Here is a 5161-nt window from a genome sequence, read left to right on the forward strand (position 1 = left end):
CAGGTATCACTGTTTTCTAAAACAAGGCTTAAATAATACAACAGAGCCATGTCATTATTATAAGGTTATAAGGTAACACTGGATATCTTGCACGTACGTAATAACATTCAACCTGCATATAACTGTTAAATGTAAGCGAAATATTGTTCTCTCTTAGTCCTACCTTCCGTCTCTGATGTAAACATAGTGAGTCGCAGTCAACTCCTCACTGTTGCCAATTTTAACACAATTGTGTCAAAAGAGCCTTCTGAATTATTTTAAACATGAATCTTTTTTTTCTTGTTTTCTTTTTCTTCTCTTTTTTTTTTTGGGGGGGGAGGGGGGACATAATACTATTTCATGCATAAAGCATGCTTTCCTCGTCAATTTTATTTTATTCTATCCCATATGAGTATAGGAAATTGGTAAGTGTTATGGTTAGTGTATATATATTCGATATTTTGTTCAGATAAAGCAATAACAATAATTATCACAGAACATTGATATTTAATTTCGAACGTGCGTCTATGGCAAATTTCACTATTGCTTCTGTATTATAGGGGATGTTCATCAAAGTGACATTTGTTTTTTTAATATCTTCTCCCGCCCCACCGCGCCCCTGTCTTTGATTTTGCATGAGAGAGAGAAGAGAGGAGAGGAGAGAGAGGCATTGAGAGGAGAGAGTAGACGAGAGAGACGCAGAGATGAGTAGATGAGAGACGCACAGGAGAGAGAGGAGAGAGAGAGAGAGAGAGAGAGAGAGAGAGAGAGAGAGAGAGAGAGAGAGAGAGAGAGAGAGAGAGAGAGAGAGAGAGAGAGAGAGAGAACTTAAAGAATAATTTACATACCCTGAAAAAAGAAAGATGCCAAAACATTTACTCATGCTGGCTGAACTTCAATAGACTTAGGAGAGCGTCAAACATATTTGAGGGGACGCACTGTAGTGTTTACTTTATTTGGTAACTGAAATCATAATCATAATAATAAGTAAATAACACACATATAACTATTCATATAAAATCATTTTTCATTAAACTCTTAATCTTATAAGTGTAGTGACCGCGGGGGCTGGATTCACTAACATACGATGGTAAGGCATTTGCCAGCTGTCAACTACCAGAGCGTTTACCAGTCATGGCAAAGTGGGATTCATCAAGCGATGATAAGTCGCCTGGTAAGGGTAAAGAGACTTTATCACTACTTCGGATATGTATATAATTTGATGGTAACTCTGGTAAATCGATTCACCGACGCCAATCAGAAAGAGCGAGCGCCTTACATAATTTTTTTTAGGCTCCTTTGACCAATCCCGATTCTACCTAACATGTAAACAAAACCATATTGAGCAGCAACCTGATCCAACAGCGAGACTTATGTAAGTTTTTTTGTTTCAAGAAATGAATAAAGTAAAATCCTTATCTGCAGCGTCAAAGTCTTGAAATCTTTCAGCTTCCTGGGCACTACACCTGTGTGACTCTACTTGTCGGCGTACGACAGAACAAGCGAAAGTGTCGTACCGCTCGTGAGAAGAACAAAAACCAGCCGTCACGCTCACAGAGCGACCCGTGCCTCTGTGGCGCGCCGCCTTTGAAATCCGGGCGGCCTTGTTTGAAAAATATTTTTTTTACAGTTATTTGCTTCTTCTTCCGCTGAAAAACCCTTTTAAGTTCATAACATACATTTCTTGTTTGCTTTAGTCCTTCCTATACGAATGTGAATCTGAAATATGTTAACATCATGCTACTTTAAGCATGACTAAAAAAGTTTATTTCTTCAAAAAACTCTAACAGTTGTGCCAGATTAGCAGTCAGTAAATAATTCTTATTTGCGCAAATATAAGACATGAATTCATACCATGACACATCAATCAAAGCAAAATTTATTTAGACGTATTTTCTTCACCTAGGTATGCTATACTTTTCATGATAATTATGTATTCATTGCAAAAAGACAAAAGTTATCCTTGCATATTGTGCGTGTATTACAGAAGTCTTGTTTAAAATAGACATCGCATAACACACAAAATATTATTATTTGCGAACATACATGTTATACAGTAAATAATACTAAACTCAGTATTTTATTTTTTTTGGTTTTATATGAGTTACCCCGACTTGATTTACTTCAGTTTTTCTCTGAAGAGACCACTTGCTTGCCCATCAAATCTAAACAATTCGAACGCATTACTCTGATTGTGACTATATACTTCAATAGCCTTTGATTACCAGTCTGCGCCTTGGGGGAGAATGAACATAGAAATACACCCAATAGACTTTTTGTTGTTGTTTAAATGTTTTTCATGTCATACCCAAAAACACTTTAGTAAATTCAGTTTCTTCCGAGTTAAAAAGGTAAAAAAAAAATTTTTTGTAATCCAAGCCAAAGGATTCAAACAATTATTTACCACCCATTTATCGAAGCTACATATGGTGGTATTTGTTTTATATTTTCACGCATGAACCTGAGTCTCGAAATATGCAGTATATTATACATTATAATCTTACTTCATTGTTACATAAATTTTGTTGTAAACCATCATTGAGATACTCTTTAAACGGTTCAATGAGACGACATAAAATAAAAATCAGGAAATGTTTGGCATTTTCGCCATTCGGAGATGGTTCGCGCATGCGTGTTGGCGCCCCTACTGGATAGGTTGGTACCCGTGGGCGGGTCGAGCTCTTTGGCAATAGAACCTGAAATACGGCAGCAAATTATTGCGAGTTTTTGGCAATTATTGCAGATAATGACGCTGCAGATAAGGAAGATTTCTTCTGTGTTAAATTATTTCTATATAAATTAATTTCCTAGAAAGCATAAGGCCTTATCTGCAGCGTCAAAGTCTTGAAATATATATATTTCACTTTCATGGGCACTGCCGGGCGTACGACGGTGAAAGTGTCGTACCGCTCGAACAAAACCAGCCGTCACGCTCACAGAGCGACCCGTGCCTCTGTGGCGCGCCTTTGAAAAACATTTTTTTTTTACAGTTATTTGCTTCTTCTTCTGATGAAAAACACTTAAGTTCATAAAATACATTTCTTGTTTGCTTTAGTAATTCATATCGGAATGTGAATCTGAATATGTTAACATCATGCTACTTTAAGCATGAAAAAAGTTTATTTCTTCAAAAAACTAGTTGTGCAGATTAGCAGTCAGTAAATAGATCTTATTTGTGCAAATATAGAATTCATTCCATGACACATCAATCAAAGCAAAATTTATTCTAGGCTTATTCACCTAGGTATGCTATACTTTTCATGATAATTTCATTGCAACAAAAGTTATCCTTGCATATTGTGCGTGTATTACAGAAGTCGTGTTTAAAATGGATCTCAAACCACACACGAAATTATTATTATTTGCAAACATTATAGGTTATCACAGTAAATAATACTAAACTCAGGTATTTTATTTGATTTACATGAGTTACCGACTTGATTTACTTCAGTTTTCTCTGAAGAGACCACTTACTGCCCATCAAATCTAAACAAATTCGAACGCATTATTCTGATTGTGACTATATACTTCAATAGCCTTTGATTACCAGTCTGCCCTGAGAATGAACATAAAAATACATCCAATAGACTTTTTGTTGTTGTTTCAGTGTTTTTCATGTCAAACACTTTGTGAATTCAGTTTCTTCCGAGTTAAAAAGTAAATGTAATCCAAGCCAAAGGATTCAAACAATTATTTACCACCCATTTATCAAGGCTACATATGGTGGTATTTGTTTTATATTTTCACGCATGAACTGGAGTCTCGAAATATGCAGTATATTATACATCATAATCTTACTTCAATGTTACATAAATTTTGTTGTAAACCATCATTGAGATACTCTTTAAACGATTGAATGAGACGACATAAAATAAAAATCAGGAAATATTTGGCATTTTCTCCATTCGGAGATGGTTCGCGCATGCTTATTGGCGCCCTTAAAGGATAGGTTGGTACGCGTGGGCGGGTGGTGCTCTTTGGCAATAGAAGTTGAAATGCGGCAGCAAGTTATTGCGAGTTTTTGGCAATTATTGCAGATAATGACGCTGCAGATAAGGCCTATATTCTATTGCACGATCTTATGGATCATATATAACGTAATGGTTTTCAAAAACATACTTTTTTTTTTTTTTTTTTAGATTGCAGTCGAAAGAAAAGAAACAATGGCTCGTTTTCCAAAAAGAAATGCCAATCAAACCCTAAGATTATGAATAATTGTATCTAAATTAATGCAAACAAAAATAATTTATATATTTATATGTTTACTGTTTTTCAGCTGAATGTTATTAAAACAAAATGTTTGAATTTGTCAAATTATTAATTCCATGTATTATTTTGTTATTGTAGGCCTATGACGAAGCTGCATGAACATTATTCTCGCTTATTTCCTGTGAATTTTATTGATTTTAGTCATATTCATATGAAAATGAACAGTTGCCATTACTCTGATCATAATAAGTGTACATGCAAACTAAAATGTCGCCTTAAATGTTGTTTTTTTGCTGAGATAAAGCGAGATGAGAGAGTCATCGCTGTAGTTGCCAGTGGACATACCAGTGCTCCAACCACTGGTAAATTTAGCATTGTATTCTATCATGGTAAGTTGTTCATGAATACCGATGCGGTCTTTTTACCATCATAATTGTAGTTACCAGCGTATTTATCATGGTAAGTGTGTTAGTGAATCCAGTCCTTGGGGTTGGATTCACTAACATACGATGGTAAGGCATTTGCCAGCTGTCAACTACCAGAGCGTTTACCAGTCATGGCAAAGTGGGATTCATCAAGCGATGATAAGTCGCCTGGTAAGGGTAAAGAGACTTTATCACCGTAATTTGATGGTAACTCTGGTAAATCGATTCCGCCAATCAGCGAGCGCCTTACATAATTTTTTAGGCTCCTTTGACCAATCCCGTAACATGTAAACAAAACCTGATCCAACAGCGAGACTTTTTTGTTTCAAGAAATGATAAAGATTTCTTCTGTGTTAAATTATTTCTATATAAATTAATTTCCTAGAAAGCATATTCTATTGCATGATCTTATGGATCATATATAACGTAATGGTTTTCAAAAACATACTTTTTTTTTTTTTTTTTTAGATTGCAGTCGAAAGAAAAGAAACAATGGCTCCACGCAATGGTGGTGTTATTTGTATCAACGTTTTCCAAAAAGAAATGCC

The 5161-nt window shown here is 35.3% G+C and overlaps 1 protein-coding gene across 1 annotated transcript in view; it reads right to left on the bottom strand.

Moving 5' to 3' along the window:
- LOC122243235 (AP-4 complex subunit epsilon-1) overlaps nt 1–293 on the bottom strand; it is an 85640-nt gene extending 85347 nt beyond the window's left edge. The window contains exon 1 of the mRNA XM_086551140.1: nt 164–293. The gene's annotated coding sequence lies outside the window, so the exon portion shown is untranslated. The remainder of the gene's footprint in view (nt 1–163) is intronic.
- Nucleotides 294–5161: the final 4868 nt, after the last annotated feature.

This window comes from Penaeus japonicus, unplaced genomic scaffold (assembly GCF_977035675.1).
Source record: "Penaeus japonicus unplaced genomic scaffold, GWHDUDI00000001_assembly GWHDUDI00000024, whole genome shotgun sequence".
In the NCBI taxonomy this organism is placed as follows: Eukaryota; Metazoa; Arthropoda; class Malacostraca; order Decapoda; family Penaeidae; genus Penaeus; species Penaeus japonicus.